General features: G+C 48.4%; 1 long non-coding RNA gene across 4 annotated transcripts in view; it reads left to right on the plus strand.

Annotated features, from left to right (window-relative positions):
• Window positions 1-18669, plus strand: part of LOC128122248 (uncharacterized) — a 55428-nt gene that overhangs the window by 3599 nt on the left and 33160 nt on the right. For 3 of the 4 annotated variants that reach the window (XR_008222368.1, XR_008222366.1, XR_008222369.1), the window contains exons 2-4: window positions 5201-5300; window positions 10296-10793; window positions 13066-13185. This is a non-coding gene — a long non-coding RNA (uncharacterized LOC128122248). The remainder of the gene's footprint in view (window positions 1-5200; window positions 5301-10295; window positions 10794-13065; window positions 13186-18669) is intronic. The other variant, XR_008222370.1, reaches the window with a different exon arrangement.

Genomic DNA, 18669 nt, shown 5'->3' on the forward strand with positions numbered 1-18669 from the left:
GGAGCTCACGCCCCGTGCTATCTTTTCCTCTTATCTAACGGTTTATATGGGCAAGAGGCTGTCCGTTTAAACAGGCCAGCTCCACGCTGGGAACTAACCGCCTTCCACAAACCACCCAGGTGTCCATTCATCTTGGACTCTCAAGGCCCTGGGAGGAGAAGCCCTCACAGCTCTAATTACCCTGACTACAAACCTAACAGCCCTCATCGTCAGGAAGTCCTTTATGTCTCGTCTTTGTGTGTCATGCCATCCACAGATTTCTGTCCCCTTCTCATCTCCAGCCTGAGGGAAGCCGTTTCTGAGTTTCCAATAAATAGTGCCTCAGAAAGGACGTTAGGATCTCAGTGCCAGAGCTTGGCCACTCACAAGCTAGGTGATTCCCTGAGCCTCTTTCTTCATCTGTAAAATGGGTACATATATGCTTAGCTCACTTAAAGGTTTATTTTTATTATTTTTAATTATGAGTATGTGGGTGGGTCTGTGTGCAGATCTGTGCATGCAATGTGAGTGCAAGTGCCTACAAAGGCCAGAGGCGTTGGGTCGATCCCTTCGGAGCGAAGTTACAGGGGGTTGTGAACTATCTGACATAAGGGCTCTTAACCTCTGAGCCATCTCCCCAGCCCCCTCACAGGGTTGTTTTAAGAATTAAGTGAAAAGTTGTCTGTAGGAAAATGGCTCACAATGTGTTAGTGGTCCAGGCTCACTGAAAGAAAGCTATTATTTATTATTTATGACCATCGTACCAAATGCTAAATCTGTTTGACGACACATGACTTCCCGCCTTGTACTCGCCCTCAGCAGTAGTTTTTGTCTGCAGATGGATCAGGTCTCAGGTCTTTCTTGGTACATACTACCTGGGAGCCCTAAAAGCAGACCAAAACTCCAGAAGGCAATCTTCTTTGTCTGTGGTCTGAGTGGGTCTCCACCTGGTCTGAGTGGGTCTCCACCTGGTCTGAGTGGGTCTCCACCTGGTCTGAGTGGGTCTCCACCTGGTCTGAGTGGGTCTCCACCTGGTCTGAGTGGGTCTCCACCTGGTCTGAGTGGGTCTCCACCTGGTCTGAGTGGGTCTCTACCTGGTCTGACAAGAAGGACACATCACCCTGCTGTCTCGTCTTCACCAGTAAACAAGTGCCCACAGGACAGGAAAGGGGAAGCTCAAGGCAGTGACCCGTGAGGGGAGAGGGGCAAGCTTGCAAGGCAGCTTGTCTGTGGGACAGGAGACGGGAAGGGGACAGCTCTCCCTGCTGTTTCTCCCCAGCGGCTCTTGAGTTCGAACTGTAGTACAGCCTGGCCTGGGTGCTTGCAGATAGGGCAAGTCACTTGTGCCTTGAGTCTGAGGGAGACTCCAGGATGGGCTTGGTCAGTCCTTTCTCTGTGTCTCAAGACCACCTACAAAGCTCCAGTGACTTCGCTGCCTGAGGAGAAGCACAAATCAGGTTTACGGCATCACCTGATTATACTTCCGTCCACTGAGGGTGCGGTGGGAAACAGGCTGGAGCAACAGTGGGCAGTGTAGAGTGGAAAACAAAAATGACCGATGTCAGGGACAGCTGTTCATCCTCAGATGGGAAACCAGATGTGGGGGGTGAGGTGGGCAGGGGGGGTCGGCCCGCAGGTTGATCTGATGGCTTTCAGACCTGAATCATCCAGAGCTACAAAGGAAGGCAGATCTCTCAGCTCATTGATTGGAAGCCTGAGGACTCCTGAAGGTCCTGCCTCCCCTCCAAGCTAGTTTCTCCGTTCTATTTCTACCACAGTCAGGCTACAGGTACACAGGTGGGCAAGTCCCTTTGTCACAAGCAGAGGATGCAGTCAGTAGTGGGTCACAACAGGTACAGAGGCTCCACAGCTCAAGATGGAACCAGCGCCTTCTAAAAAAAGTTACAGTGAGGTTAAGTGGGATGGCTGAGGGGGCTAAAGACACTTGCTCCTGAGCCTGCCAACCTGAGTTCTATCCCAGAACCTGCACGGAGGAAGGAGAGAATCAATTCCTGGAAGTTGTTCTCTGACCTCTACATGAACACTGTGGAGTACACACATACACACACACACACACACACACACACACACACACACACACACACACACACACACACAGTAAACTGTTAAAAAAAATTACAACAAAACAAACCTTTTAATGTTGTAACTGGTAACATAAAGAACCAGAGGAGACTGGCCTGGACCAGGAAGTCGTTTTGGAAGGCTCTGTTGAATCTTGCGTAAACTTAAAAAACCCATGAATCAGGATTGATGGGCATAGGGGATGTTCCAGTCACCAAGTGAGCAATTCAACTTGTGTAGTGGTGCCGAGTCTGGTAGCTTTCCAGACACTTCACGAAGTAGCTGAGGCATGACGACAGAGGGCAGCTGCCCAAAATCATTCAGTAGAATTTTGCAGGGGCCAAGAAATGCTGGGCCTCGTAGGAAATGGAGTTTCCAGGTCTAGGTTTTCCTCCTAAGAGCAGTGGGCGGGTCACTGAAAGGTGTTGTTCAGGGGGGTGACATGACCAGACTTGCGATTCTAGACACCTGGGAGATGGACTGTAGCCATCCAATGGGAGGTGATGGTGGGCTGGGCTGTGGTGGTGGCAGTGGGGGTGCAGAGAGGTCAGGCTTCAGCCTTGGGGGTAGGGTTTGACGTTTCTTTGGGTGGGGAGGGGCAGGGAATAAGGAGGAGGGGTCAAGGTCAATGCCTGGCTCTACTTTGGGCAGTTGGGGGACACCATACTGGGAGACGCTCTGAGATGCCTCTGTTAGGAGTTCTTCAGGTCCTTGTCACCCTCTGTGTCCTGTTGTCAGGATCGCTCCCAACATTTGAGATCTGACACCAGAGGGTACAGAACAGCTTCTGGTGGCTCTGCTTAGATACCCCGTGTTAGTATTCAGGCATCTGTACTGGGCTGCCTTTAGGGTCCTGACAGGATACATCCTCAGCTGCGGCCACTGAGAGCACCCGCTGTGTGCATTCGTGCTTTCCTTATAAAATGCAGGCCCTGCCTGGCTCTCCTCTCTTTTTCTCTTCCTTCACTCTAGTCCCCAGGGACCAGTCTCTGCCCCTTCTCTGCCCCCTCCCCTCAATAAACCTCCCATGTGGGCCTGTTTATGGTGAGACTCCTTCCCTGCGGTTCTGAGAATACAACACTCAGCATCCTGAAGCTCAGCAGTCTCCGGGCAGGGTTCCTACTCCCTCCTCTTCCCTCCAAGTCTCTGTGTCCCGGATGTGGCTCCTCTGTCTGTCCCCTTCATGTCCAGCATGGTGTCCTGTACAAAAGGTTCTCAATAGTGAGTGAGTGCTTCCATAGCCCTGTGTGTCTGACATTGCCCGATGGGGAGAGAAGCTTCGGCCCAATATCTGCCCTCAGGATCGTGTTGGTCATGAGGTCCTCAGAGAATAGGCCCCTCCGAGGGCAGGCTAGGACACCTCATCATAACAGAATACCTCAGGCTGTCCTATGATAGCAGTTTCTCCTGTGCCTAAGAAACAGAGAAATTTCTATGGACCACCAAGGACGCGGGTGTCACTCGAGACCATCCTGTCCTCTGTGCCCCAACCATCCCATTACCAGGGCACTTATCAGAGTTCTTATAGGAAAGGCCTGTCCTCTCTCTACACATGCTCAGAGCACCAGCAGAGACCTTCAACAGTCTTCCTGTTGCAGGAGAATCGATCTGGCAAAGTGTGTGTACGCGCCTTGTGCTGTTACATTTCCAATGTGTGAGTATGCTTTATGATGAAGCCCAGAGGAAATTTATTACTAAACAACAACAACAACAACAACAACAAAAACCTCATGGAGTTTAAGCCCAGTTTTTGGTGATCTTGCAAAATTAATGTTCATGTTACACCTTGGGACAGAGACTCTGTCTTTTCATCTAAGGGCCCAGCATGAGCCGGTCAGGCCTGGAGAGGAACTAGTCCACCCAGAGCCCTCAGCTTGTCTTTTTCCTGTTTTGGCTTCCTGTGGGTCCTTTTCCCGTCCTGGAATCTCCAGCTCCCATCTGATTGATAGTATCACTGAGGCTTAGGCCAGAGAGTTTAGGGTTGTAGCCTTATGCAGGAAGGGAGGACCAGGGTCCACTTCCTCCTCTGATAGAGAGGAAACACCTTCTCCCAAGCCCAGCATCTCAGAACTACTCTAGCTATCTTTATCTCTCTTTCTTCCCCTTCCTCCTTTTTTTTTTTTTTTTTGAGAGAGAGAGATTGACAGAGAGAGGGTTTCAAACATTCCAGGCTGGCCTTCAGTTTGTAACAGTGTCCTCCTGCCTCAGCTTCCCAGGTGCTCTGATTACAAGTATGTGCAACCTTGCCTGGTTCCCTTCCTCCCCCCACTCCTTTATTCCTGACAAGGTTCCTCATTCTCCTAATGCCACCAAAACCCAGAACATTTTTAAAAATTGACTTTAGCACGCTGGGCAGTAGTGGCACACGCCTTTAATCCCAGCACTTGGGAGGCAGAGGCAGGTGGATCTCTGTGAGTTCGAGGCCAGCCTGGTCTACAGAGTGAGTTGCAGGACAGCCAGGGCTACACAGAGAAACCCTGTCTCAAAAAAAACCAAAAACAAAACAAAACAAAAAATTGACTTTAGTTTTTCGAGCAGTTTTCAACTTACGCAGGAGCTGCATGGATACAGTTTTCGAAATCCCTTCTGCATCCACATAGGTAGAGTCCCCCAGCATGAGTGAAGCCCCACCTGGGTGCTATAGCTAGTGAATGAACCTGTGTTGACATGCCCTTATCATGCAAAGCCATGGTTTCCATTACAACCGACTCTCAGCATACATTTTGTGGGTTTTGAGGAATGCACCATTACACTGTCATATGGTTTCTCTCTCTAAACCCCTGTGTGTTCTGCCTATTCAGCCTACTCCAAAAACTGGGCTTCAAGATGGCCAGCAGGTGAAGGCACTTGCTGCACAAGCCAGACAGCCTGAGTGATGTAAGGCGAGAACTGACTCCTGAAAGTTGTCCTCTGACCCCCCACACGCAAAAACCCTATCCCAATACTAGTAATAAATAGAAACTTAAAAATGCATATGATGGTTTTAGGTCCTTTGTGAGAAATTAAACCTGACTAATATTTATTTCAAATTATCTTTTGAATTTTGTGGCTTTTATGAAATTAACACTGCCAGGTCTGTGTTTTCTGTTCTATTCTTCTCAATATTCTTTCCCTTTCTTCTTCTTTCTTTTTTTGGCAGGGTCTCATGCTAAGCCAAGCTGATGGGAAACTCACTCTGTAGCCCCCAGACTTACAATAATCTTCCTACCTCAGCCTTCCTTCCAAGGCTTGGATTACAGGTATGAGCCACCATGATTGACTTTAATATTAATTCAAATACGTGTTTCCAGGTACTGGTGTAGTGTGTATATTTTCCTTTTGATACAAGGTCTGACTACATAGTCTAGACTGGCCTTGACGTTGAAACTTCTTGGAAGTTGGGATTGTAGACCTGCACTACCAGACATGGTTCCTCATTTCTTGTATCAGGCTTGTTTTGAACTCACTACATAGCTGATAATGACTCTGAACTTATGACGCCCCTATCTGTATGTCCCAAGTACTAGGATTACAGTTGTGTGCCACCATACCCAGCTCCAGCTCTGTGCGTGTGTGTAAGGATTTCATTTTGATCTTGTTTTTAGACAGGGTCTTGCTTTGTAGCCCATGCTGATCTCCAACACTTTGTCCTTTTGCCTCATGGAGTGCTAGGATTACGGGTGTGTGTCACTATGCCTGCTCAAATTTAGCTTTAAAAAAGTGTCTATCATATTATAAGGCAGGACTAGTGGAGTGGACCTGTAGTCCCAGCTACTTGAAAGGATGTAAAGTGCAAGGCTTGCCTGGGCCACTTGGTGAGTGATCACCTCAAAGTAAAAGTAAAAAGAGATCTGGGGGAAGGCACTGGGCAGATAGCTCAGCTAGTAAAGAGCGCACGCGCGCGCGCACACACACACACAGAGTGTTAATGATGTAACTCAGTAGCAGAGTGATTGGCTAGCATGCACAAGACCCTGGGGTCAGTCTACTGTCCTGAAAACAAAAAGCAAAAAGTGTGTGTGTGTGTGTGTGTGTGTGTGTGTGTGTGTGTGTGTGTGTGTGTCCTGTTTGTAATTTCAAATCACCCCCTCTAAATATTTCACATTTTAAAATAAAATGGTGACAAAGCATGTTAAGATTTAGCCTTATTCATTTTATTTTCTGCTTTTTAAAAATTTGCTTATTACTGCCGGGCGGTGGTGGCGCACACCTTTAATCCCAGCACTCGGGAGGCAGAGGCAGGCGGATCTATGTGAGTTCGAGGACAGCCTGGACTACAAAGAGAGATCCAGGACAGGCACCAAAACTACACAGAGAAACCCTGTCTCGAAAAACCAAAAAAAAAAAAAAATTGCTTATTATGTTTATTTTGTTTGTAAAATGTGTGTGTTTGTGTGTATGTGTGTGTGTGTGTGTGTGTGTGTACATGCACACGCATGCCACAGTAGGCACACAGAGATCAGAGTGTCGACAAGCACTGAGTGTCCGTTCTCTCCTTCTACTCTATGTGCCCCGGGGACCAAACTCAGACTGCCAGGCTGGGTGACAAGTGCCTTTATCCACTGAGCCCTCTTGCCAGCTCTCACTTTTTTCTTAATTCTTCTAAAGCCTCAGGTGCAGATAGCGTCACTCATTTGCTAGGAAAGGACATAGACGCTCAAAGGAGGGAATGTACTTGCCTAAGGCTGTACTACAGATTATGTGAGTATGCGCAGGCAGGAGACCTTGAGCCCAAATCTGACTCCACGGTTTTTGGCCTCAGGTTCTGACTGCCATTCCAAAATGCTGCCGAGTATCTATCTCATCCATACAATGACTAGCTCTCCAATTTTTTTTATTCACTTTTTAGTTTTTCTTCTTTGAAGTCAGAGCTGTTAAAGTGCATTTCCATCCTTGAAGCTGACCTGAGAACAATTTATAGACCAGAGCAGCCTTCAAACTCAAGACCTTGGGTGGAGCCGGCCTTCGCTCCCGCTCCTGGGGCAGAGCCCAGAGAGCCTTCCCTAGTGAACAGACCCTCCCCGGTGCCTCCCTTACCTTTGCCCAGTTCATGCTAGTGACAATGACTCACAGAGCAAAGAACGCTCTGGCAGGGGTCATCCTTAGCATGAAGCTTGAGGGTCCAGAACTCTGGAAATCAGTCACGAGCCTTTGAGTGGACTAGCATTTTCCTGCAAATAGAAATTTTGGAGGCTTTCCTGGCCTCCAATAGATGTGAGGTCAGAAGCCACTTTGTGGGGTTTCCTCTGTGTGGACTAGAACTTCTAGAATTTAGACAGCAATTTGCAATATCAATAGTGAATGGTTAGTGCCTGTTGCTAACTGGAATGCACCAGAGATGAAGGGTACATCTTGACCTCGAAAGCAACTTTTTGAAGGAAAGCAAGTCTCCCCACTTCCTGTACTAGGGTTTGAACCTGGGGCTTCCCAAATGCTAGACAAGGGTTCTACCACTGAACCAGTCCAAGTTTTTTTGTTTGTTTGTTTTTTCAAGACAGGGTTTCTCTGTGTAGCCCTGGCTGTCCTGGCACTTGCTCTGTAGACCAGGCTGGCCTCCAATTCACAGAAATCCACCTGCCTCTGCCTCCTGAGTGCTGGGATTAAAGGCGTGTGCCATCACCTCCCAGCTTCCATTCTAATATTTTAATTTTTGTTTTGAGATAACTTCTTTACTAAATTGCCCAGGCTGATCTTTAATTTATGATCCTCCTGCTTCAGCCTCCAGAGTAGCCAGGCTTGCTGATATGCACCACCAGGTGTAGCAAGAAGGCAGGTCTTGTGTTCAAATGAAGAACCATTCATAGACTCTGTTTTATTTGGTTGAGACAGTCTTATACTGTATCTCAGGCTGCCTGGAAACTCATTGTGTAGCCTCTCACTCACAGTGATCCTCCTGCCTCAGCCTTTACAATGCTGGAATTATAGGCTTGAGTCACCACACTAGGCTAAGCCTCACCCATTTTGGGTTTTTCTTTCTTGTCTACTTGCTTTTAATAACAAAAACCAGAACAAGGTCTTTCCTAACTCAAGCTGGCCTGAGTGATAGTAACTGAGGCTAGCCCTGAACTCCTTGGCCTTCTTGCTTCCCCCTCCAAGAGACGAGATGACAGGTGGGTGTGAGCTGTCACACCTGGCTCCCATGCCTCTTCCCTCTTCTCCCTCCTTCCACCCGTCAACATTCTTTGAATACTTACACAGCTATGCACCGATAGTGGACAAACACCATTCCCATGTAACTGATTTATTTTTATTGTATTTGAGTATGTGTGTGCCAGCGGGCACACCCATGTGGAGTCCAGACTCCAACACTGGATGTCTTCTATTCCTCTCTACTTTATTTATTTACTTGTCATTTGTGTAGGAGTGCACACATGCATGACATCTATGTGGAGGTCAGAATCTCTTCTTTCACGTTGTGGGTTCCAAGGGTTAAACTCAGGTCATCAGGCTTAGTGGCAAGCACCTTTACCTACTGAATCATCTTTCTGATATCTCGCTCGACCTTAGTTTTTGAGGCAGGGTCTCTCAGTGAACCTAGAGCTTGCTGCTGTTTTAGCTAGACAGGGTGGCCAGAGAGCCTTGGGAGTCCTGCCTGCCTCTCCCTCAAGGGTGCTGGAGTTATAGATGGATGCCACTATGGCTGGTTTTAGTTTTCTTTCTTTCTTTTTTTTTTTTTTGGTTTTTCGAGACAGGGTTTCTCTGTGCAGCTTTGCGCCTTTCCTGGGACTCACTTGGTAGCCCAGGCTGGCCTCGAACTCACAGAGATCCGCCTGGCTCTGCCTCCCGAGTGCTGGGATTAAAGGCGTGCGCCACCACCGCCCGGCTCTTTCTTTCTTTTTAGAAATGGTCTCATCATGCAACTCTGGTTAGCCAGAATCCCGATATGTAGACCAGGCTGGCCTTGAACTCTGCCTTCTGTGGAGTGCTGGGATCAGAGGTGTGAACCACCATACCCAGCTCCGGCTTAGTTATCCTGTGGGTGATGTTAGATGTAAACTCAGGTCTCATGCTTCTACAGCCAGCACTGTACCCCCGCAGTTGCTCCCCCAGCCCAATCCTGTGTGATTTAAAGCACAGTTCTGTAAACTCTGGTCACTCAGGAAGCCAGGGGGATCTGAAGTTCAAGGCCAGTTTGATCTACTTACAGAGAGTCTGTTTCAAAACCAAAGCAGGACAAGGTGGCTCAAACCTGTAATCCCAACACTGTAGAGGCTGTGGCGGGGGTAACTCCATGAGTTCAAGGCCAGCCTGGGCTTCGGGGTAAGACCCAGTCTCAAAAACCAAACCAAACAAACTAAACCAAATGCAAACAAAATAACAACAAAAAGAACCCAAACCCTATAAAAACACATTCCTGGTGGTCCAAAGTGTAGATGGGCAGGAGGACATGTACTTAGTATGTGTGAAGCTCTGGGTTCAATCCCCAGCACCAATTAAAAAATAAAAAAGATCCTAGACCTCAGCCATGGAGGTCATTGCCCATGACTGGGCATTTTAATCAGGTTCTCTGGGCTCATTAAAAATTAGTCTAAGAGTCACAGTGAAGCTGGCATCTCCTCCCGAGCACTGTCCTTGGCATTGGCATTCAGCCGAGTGTCCATAGCATGGCTGTGCTTGAGAACATAAACACGACCCTGACCCTTTCGTACACAATGGTACCCCATGCTTCCTTCTCATTCCCCTCTGCCCTGCTCACATGCTGGCCCCGTGACAAGTGGGAAAAGGAAGGGGATCCCTCTCTGTCTGCTCCATCTCAGCTACTCTGGGTGCATAGTCCTGGGCAGATTGTGAACCCCCAGGGCAGAGAGTCTGTCCCAGCATGCAATGCTCCATCCTGACTGGGTGAAGATCTGATGGTACCAATTAACGTTAACGAGGCTCCTTCTCCGTCTGGACCTGTCTGGAGGTTTTGTTAATTAATACCTCTATGGTCTCTTGGGTCCCTAGAATGAGAGGTCTGGGAGACCTGGGAGAATGGTATGGTTTCGTCCGAAAGGATCCATAAGGGGACTAAGCTCTGCCATGGGTGATGGCAGAAGAGGAATGTCAGCCATTGCTGACATTTCTTGAGTAATCCCTCCCTGGCTGGTGCCATCCTGAACATTAGAGCAAGCACTTCATTTCCACCTGATCCAGGAAATAAGGCTACTATTTCCCACCCTTTACAAAGGAAGAAAGTGGGCACAGGCTTTGGGCAAAAACCATAGGTGAGTATGGCAGAATTAGGGCCACACCCAGGTCATCTTACTCCCCAGGACAGCTTCCCATTCTGGAGATCCTGCTGGGCACACACCACCCTTGGTTCTCAGAGTTGCTGGCAGTCTTGAGGTCTGCACGTGTCTCTCTCACTGTGCCCTTTGACCTGATTGTGGACTTCCTGTTTCTGGGAAGGTAATGCAGTGGGGAGATGGGGAGGTGGGGCAGGGCAAGGACGGGCCCTTCCCTCTCCTCTGTGGGCGTCCACAGCTTCTGGGAGAGCCTTCAGCCTGTGTTCTCCTGGGTGTAGCTCCTCTCCTTCTTCATCATGAACTCCTCCCATCTCCAAGGGCCTGGAGTGGAAGTCAACTCAGAAGTGAACTCAGCTGAGGGTCTCACTCCTAGGCGCTAGTCTCCAGCCTATGGGACGGACCACTGGGAGCTCGGTGTGATGGCACTCCTGTGATCCCAGCACTTTGGAGGCTGAAGCATGGAGCATTATAAATTGAAGGCCAGCTTTGGCTACATAGACATGTTGGAAAACCAAACAAAACCAGGTATGGCACCTCACACCTGTAATCCTAGTGCTGGAGAGGCTGAGGCAAGGGGATTGCCATGAGTTAAGAGGCCAGCCTGGGGTATGAGACCCTGTCTCAGAACTAATAAACACCCCCCCCCCCAAATATCAACAACAAAATAGATGTCCAGGAATGAAATTCAGATTTCTGGCATTGGTACCTGGTATCAATTGGCCTTTCAAAGACAAACATGTCCTAGAGCTTCAAAATTGGTATATAACGGGCTGAAGAATCACACAGGACGAAACTGAGCAGTGACTACCACCGTCTAGCTGGGTGGCTTTGGAATAGTGACTTAACCAACCTCTAATTCCTATTGTCAATACAATGTTTCATTCGTGATTTAAAAAAAAAACTCAATTGAATTCATTATTAGTAAGCACATGCAAGAAAGCATGACCTATGAATGATACAGGGTGGGCGCGAAGGTCAGAGGTCAACTTCCAGGAGTCGGTGCTTTCTTTCGGCCTTGCTGAGGTAGGGTCTCTCTTGTTTCTGTTGTGCTGTGTCCTCCAGGCCGGCTGGCCTGTGAGCATCTGGGTGATTCTCCAGTCTGCATCCCACCTTGCTGGAAGGGTGCTGGGATCACAGCTACGCTCCATCACCTCGAACACTTTCATGTGGGTGTCCCAGGACTGAACTCCGGTCACCAGGCTTGCACCACAAGCACGTCTACCTGCTGAGCCGTCTTTTGGGGAAAAGGTCTTGTGTAGCCCAGGCTGGCCTCAGAGGTTGCATCGGAGGATAACCTTAAGCTCCTGGTCCTCCTGCCTCTGCATCTCCCAGTGTTGGGATTATAGGCATGTACCCACACCCTATATATTGTATATATTATATATATATATATATATAGAAATTGATATTGTTAGAAAATGCTATATGTATATTTCTAATTGTGCTTATACCGTTCAGTAAACAATGTAATGCAATTTTCTGATCCTTGAATGTTATTATTACCAACTATTAGGATATAAAGAAATGAAAGTTAGTAGTTAAACATTATAATAGAACTTGTAGTCATATTAGGTATGTTTTCAAAATTGAGCAGATATATTTTAGATAGACAGGTCATCTTCAAACCCTTCAGAGATCTACAGAATATGGCATTTAAAATGTTTTCATAACTTAGAAAATTTTTCTTTTTTGTTATGACTATAAGACATGTCGGCTCCTGGCAGTACCAATCTACTTCAGAGAAAATATGGGCACTGAAGAAACTGCGTATGGAGTTAACTTTCATTGTGGCAAAAGTTAGCCACTGGACAACAAAGTATCCTTGAATCAACTGCTGACAAACAAGACAGACAGGACATGAAACAAAGGACTACCGATTCTTGCCAAAACAAGTGTGGTTATGGCTTTATCAAAAGGCATCTTCTGAGACCAGGACAATATGGCACCATCCCTGAAGAGGCCTTCGCAATTCGGAAAAGGTACAGTGCCCTTTTCTTCAAAGGCAGCTGAACAGGCAGTGGGCCGATGGCTTCTGATGTGCAATGGAACAGCAGCTGAAACAGTTATTCTTGAAGAGTAACTAAGCTCATGCCTCTCAATAGTAGACTGGCATTTAATAGAGGGATGTAGAGAAGAACGGGATGCTGAGATGAAGCCACACACACATATACACAGCCAAGAAGAATGGACAGCTGAATTCAAAAACCATCAACAATTTCCAGAATTTAAAATCCTGAATTATGACATGACACTAGTGGAATTCAGGTGTTTCTGGTACAAGGACTGCCCTCACCCAATGTGAGTTCGAACTATTGACCTTGTGTACATCCTACTTCACAAATGAGTCTGTCAGATACGCTAAGCCTATAGGCTGAAGATGATGCCCCAACACTGTGGAGAAACCTCAGGTGACTGTCCAGGCAGCTGGCTGTTTCTGTCAACTCACAATTTTTTTGGAAGCTGCTTGCATGCACTTCCTGTTTTTGTTTTTTATTAGGTAATATTATTTTCCTTCTTGGATCTCTGAGGGAGTTGAAGATTAGTTAGTTATAGTTGAAGATTAATTAGGATAGAAAGTGAATTAGATACATTTTGGACTTACCAAAATAGGATAGATAATGGAATTATTTTCTCTGAATTTGTCAAATACAAATGGACTAGACATTATTTAGGTATTTATTACTTATATGTATTGTATATAGTTATTGTACTTTTGCATATAGTTTTTCTTATGTTAGTCATAACCTAAAATGGGCTGTGAGGAGAATTAAATAAAGTACTGTACTTAATACCCCAGGTCCCTCAGCTAGCAGCTCTGCCTCTTGGCCAGAGCCTTGGGTGAGCTTCCACAGTTCAGCCTGTAGTGGAGAGGACGGTCCACGAAGTCTCAGGCCTTGGCCACACAGAGACATACCTGGTAAGTGACCTAGAAATGGCTCTGCTCTTCCATACAGCTTGGTCTACTGGCCATAGTGCCTGATATTTTATGAGCAAGAGACAATGGAGACTGATTTGGGGTACAGCTTTTGTTTTCAAATACAGCTCCAGAGAGAAGGGATCCAGAGCCGCTCAGGCTCCTGCAGGGAACTGTTCCCCAGCTCCCCTCCTCCTCTCTCCACCTCTCTCCAGCACCCCCCCTCACACCCTCCCGACTCCTCCAGCCACCACATCTGGATCCAACTAGGGAACAAGAGGCTTTCTGTGAACGCCCCCACCTCCTCTGCCCTCGGTCCACCACGTCAGAGCTTTGATTCCCACAGGGTGGGGGTGGGCCAGGGAGTCAAGAAAGCTCTGGGCTCTCTTTCCCCAAACCTGTAAGGTTAAGTACACATACACACACACACACACACACACACACACACACACACACACACACACACACACTCCTTTCTTCCCTCCTTCCCTCTCTCCCTCTTGCTCTGCATCAACCGAGAAGCCAGCCAGCTCCAGATCAGAGTTGGTCAGCAGCCTTTCTTCCCTGCCAGGGAGAAGCCCTTTTGGGCTCCAAGAGCCCAGGCCATAAACTGGAATGCAGAGTCACAGTGGAAGGCAGCTGTAACTCTCATTAAAGTGACATCAACCCCACGGAGAGAGGTTGCTGTAAATCCAGGGAAAGGAGGCATTCATCCAGGGAGAACCACAGCAGACGCAAAGAAAAAGGCCCTGAACTCGAGGAGCCCTGGTGTCTGGAACTAATAGTGGGCCCTCCCTACCCAAGGTCCTGCGGAAGAGGTGGGAGGGGACTAGAGGCTCCCGAGATGACTTCTAAGCCAGGCTCAGTGCACTCAAAGGACACAGCTGAGGTCCACCCGACCATTCTTTCTGCTCCTTTTCTTGGCTGAGGCTAGCAAGGAGCAGAGTCGGCTTGTGTCTTGGGGGCTGGTTGGGGATATATCTGTTCGTTGGCTTTCCCGGGGACAAGAGGAGCTGTTGACTTTGGCCATTAGGATTTTGTCAGCTTTGCTGGGAGAAATCACCTGTGGACTGAACTCTGGGTTGACAGATGGCCTCCTGGGCTCTGGGTTTTTTTTGTTTTTTTTTTTTGGTTTTTCGAGACAGGGTTTCTCTGTGTAGCTTTGTGCCTTTCCTGGGACTCACTTGGTAGCCCAGGCTGGCCTTGAACTCACAGAGATCCGCCTGGCTCTGCCTCCCGAGTGCTGGGATTAAAGGCATGTGCCAGGGCTCTGGGTTTTGTTTGTTTGAATCTATATATGATATAAGATCTAACTATATGATATGTGCGTGTGTATGGAGTGTGGTTTATGCATGTATGGTATGTGCATTTGAATGTGTGGGCACACACATGCAGCGGCCAGAGCAGGACATAAGGCAACTTCCTTCATCTCTCTCCACTTTATTACCTTGAGACAGGGTATCTCACTGAACTAGAAGATTGCCACTTTACCTAGGATGGCTGGCCAGTCAGTGACCGCTCAGAATCTGCCTGTCTTCATGCAGAATTCTGTCTGTCTTCCCTGGGGTTACAGGCATGGTGCCCACTCTCCAATTTAGGTTACAGGCATGTGCAGATTCCCCTAGATTTTTGTGAGTGTTGGAGATTTGAACTCAGGTCCTCATGGTTTCAGAAAAAGTATTCTTACTCATGGAGCCATCACCCCAAGCCCCTGGTTTTGTTGTTGTTGACATAGAGTCTTAAATAGACTAGATTTGCCCCAAATTCTATATGCAGCAGAGGATGACCTTGAACTCCTGATATCCCCAATTCCACCTCCTGAGTGATAGTGTTACAGGTGAACCTGCGTTTCTGAGTTCCCAGGTGCTGATGATGCTGTTGGCTCTAGGCAGCACTCTGAGGAATTGTGCCATGGGATGGCATCACCAGGACTCAGGCCAGCTTTCCTCTTCTGCCCCAGACCTGCAGCTGCAGCCAAGTGCTGGCTCAGGCAGACTGCAGGACTTGCATGCAAAGGCAAGTCAACAGGGACCCTCAGGAGCTGTCATTCCCAGCTGTGCTGACCTGAGGGAGGGGTGTGGTGAAATAAGACCCTCCCCCATGGTCATTTGCATATTTACCCAGCCCCACTCCCCCAGGTCGGTGTCCTCTTTGGGAACCTGTGCTGTAGAGGGCTCTGGTAATAAAACCCAACTTCTGAGCTGGGGATGTAGTTCATTGGTCGAACGCTTGCCTAGTGTATCAGTTACTTTTCTGCTGTTATGGCAGAACACCATGACCAATAGCAACTTGGGGAAGAAGGGTTTATTTCATCTTACAACTCAACAGTCCATCATGAGGGAAAGGCAGGGCAGGACTTCAGGCAGGACCCTGGAGGCAGGAACTGAAGCAGAGGTCACAGAGGAACACTCTTATTGGATTGCTCTCACAGCTTGCTTTCTTATACAACGCAAGACTACCTGCCCAGGGGTGACACAGCCTACAGTGGGTTGGGCCCTCCTCCCACATCGATCTTTAGTCATGAAAATGCCCCACAGGCTTGCCTACAGGCCCAGTCTATGGGCGCATTCTCTCATCAAGGTTCCCTCTTCTCAGAAGACTCCATCTTGTGTTAAGTTGACAAAAACACTCACCAGCGCACCCAGCATGCACAAAGCCCTGGCTTAGCCTATGTCTAGTGCTCAGGAGATGGAGCCAAGAGGAAGAGAATCAACGCAAGGCTCTCTTCAGCTACACAGTAAGTTTGAGGCCAGCCTGGGCTATGTGAGACCTTGTCTCAAGAAACAAGAAGAAGGGGTTGGGGATTTAGCTCGGTGGTAGAGCGCTTGCCTAGCAAGCACAAGGCCCTGGGTTCGGTCCTCAGCTCCGGAAAATTAAAAAAAAAAAAAAGAAGAAGAAGAAACTCATTCCCCCCCCCCCACGGCCCACCTTCCTCCTCACACCCAAGAGGCTTACAGCGAGTGAGTGAGGGGGACAAAGACAGGTGTCAGCCTGGGTCACGTGGTCCAGCTGCAAGGTCTAGCACAAGCAGCTGAAAGGCAGAGCAGTCAGAGCAGGTGCTGGAGTGATGTCCAGAAAGGTGGGTTTGGGGAGGAAGGCATGATTTGACTTTGTGGGTGGGCAAACAGATGTTCCTGATGCTGGAGGTGGCCCTGATAACTTAAGGGATACTTCAGGGGCTCTCATGGATGAATGGGGCAGTTGAGACTTCCTGGGGGCAGGAGCTTCGATGGCGAGCGGCAAGGAGGCCAGAAGACCACCTGCCTCCCCATCAGACCAGGTGGGCCAACAGATAAGACTCAAAGGGACCTCTCCAGGGTGTGACATCTGTCACCTGGCCTGCCACCCAATGGCCTCCAGCTCTGGTAAAGGCAGGTCTGAGTTCAACTTTCCTAAGGGTAGCATTATTCTGGGGTTCAGGCTCCTGTTACCTGCACACCTGCCAGTGCAGGAACCCACGTGTGGTTTCTCTATTTTAATCACCCCACAGGTTTCCATCAAAATTCAGGTCATTTTATCTTCTCATCTGCCTCATAAGAATAGATCCTAAATAAAAAAAAAAAACAGGCAAGCTGAGCTGAGAGAGGTGGCGCATTGCCTGCCATCCCACCACTGGGAAGGTGGAAGCAGGAGGGTTGCCGTGAGTTCAAAGTCAGCCTGGGCTTCAAAGAAAGACTCCATTTCAAAGACCAAAGCAAAACAAACAAACAATAGCAAAAATGGAAGTCTGGGAGCAGGGGAAAACCTGTTCAAATCCATCCTAGGTAAGAGTTTGAGCCCTCAGAGAAATGTCACCGTTGACTCCCAGTTGGCCTCTCTGCTAACGCAAACTTGGCTCACTTTTTGAAAACTGTTATTAGGCTTGGAGTTGAAAGAGGGAGGTGCAGGGTTGCAGAGGGTGCCTGGGTGCTTGGTACAGCCTGTCCTTCCAGATGGAGACAGCCACTGTCCCAACCGCACAGTGATGTCAGAAGGCCGTGGAATTGCCGTGTTCCCCAGAGTGGCTCTGTGCTGATGGGGGCTGGCCAAGGTCATGCTCCCTGTCAAAGTGGGGCAGTTTATTTCCAGTGATTGATGTGGGGAGAGTCCTGGCCTCCTTGCTTTAAGATGAGCCATCTTTAGAGGACGACCCCAGCCCGGAACATTCTCCATGGAGCTATCAAGGCCTTGATTATACTACAGAGCAGTCCCCCTAGGCAGCTTGCCTCTTTCTTAGTAAACGCATGCAAAGCTCTGCTTCCCAGGAGCTCAACCTAAGACAGAAGGGGCCACAGAATGCACAGAGTCCATGTGTGTGCCTGTTGGTGGGGGAGGGCTGGTTCTTGAGACCGAGTCTCACTCAGTCACCCAGGCTGGCCTCATAATCACTATGTGATCCAGAGTGACCCCCAAATTCACATAAACTTCAAAGCAATCCTCTTGTACAAGCCAGAACGCTGTCTGTCTGTTCAGTCATTTGTCTGTCTGTTTATTTATTTATTTATTTGTTTGTTTGTTTGTTTTGTGCATGTGTTGGGGGTGTGTGTGCATGTGCTGTGGCACACACATGGCAGTTAGAAGATAACTTTGCAATCAATTTCTCCTTTAACTTTACAGGAGTTTCAAGGATTGAACTCAGGTTGCCAGACTTGTGTAGTGTAGCAAACACCTTTACCCACTGAACCATCCTGCCAGCCCTTGTCTGTCTCCCTCCCCACAGACCACACCTGGTTGGGACTTCAGCTCTCAGTATCTCTGGGTACCAAAGAGGGGTCACCTAAACCCAACCTGGTTGACAAGACCCAGGCTTAGTCCTGTCCTAGGATGATGGCACCACAGATTTTTTTTTGGTTAGTCAATACTCTATTTGGTCTCCACACAACTAAGGAATGTTTCTTCTGGTCTGGTAATAGTCAAGGCAAGTTTAACAGCCTGCTGGCACAATCCCAAGCACTCTGGAGACGGCGGTGTGAAGAGGGCTCTTCTTGAGACTTTGTCCATGTAGAGCACAGTGCAGTTCCACCCTTGACGTCTTCCCTAGGAGAAGGAAGCCCGGTGCTCGAGTCCTTCTGCTGAAGAATGGGAGGGCACCTGGCAAGGGTTCGGGAACAAAGTGAGCTGATACCACCTTGGTGCTGGTGGACCTACTCAGCACTAACCTCCCCCATACACTCTCGTGTCCCTTTGAAGGACGGCACGCTCAGCTTTGCCCTGTTGCTTTGAGATTTCGGACATATATCTTCAGTTCACAGAAATAGCACTCTTGAACTTGTTATGACATGACATAAGGATGACATGAGCTTCTGATCCCCCTGCCCCAACCCCTCTAACTCTGGGATTACAGGTATGCTCCAACCATGCCTGGTTTATAGGATGCTGAGGACAGACCGAGGGATTCAGGGTGGTAGGCAAGCACTCTCCCAACTGAGGTACATCCCCAGCTAAAATTAACCCCTTTACCCACTCCTGTTAAGTTGGAGCTGCCAAATGGGGATGTGAGTTGGAGAT

The sequence above is a fragment of the Peromyscus californicus genome, unplaced genomic scaffold (assembly GCF_007827085.1).
Source record: "Peromyscus californicus insignis strain IS unplaced genomic scaffold, ASM782708v3 Scaffold_11__1_contigs__length_118956290, whole genome shotgun sequence".
NCBI classification, from domain to species: domain Eukaryota; kingdom Metazoa; phylum Chordata; class Mammalia; order Rodentia; family Cricetidae; genus Peromyscus; species Peromyscus californicus.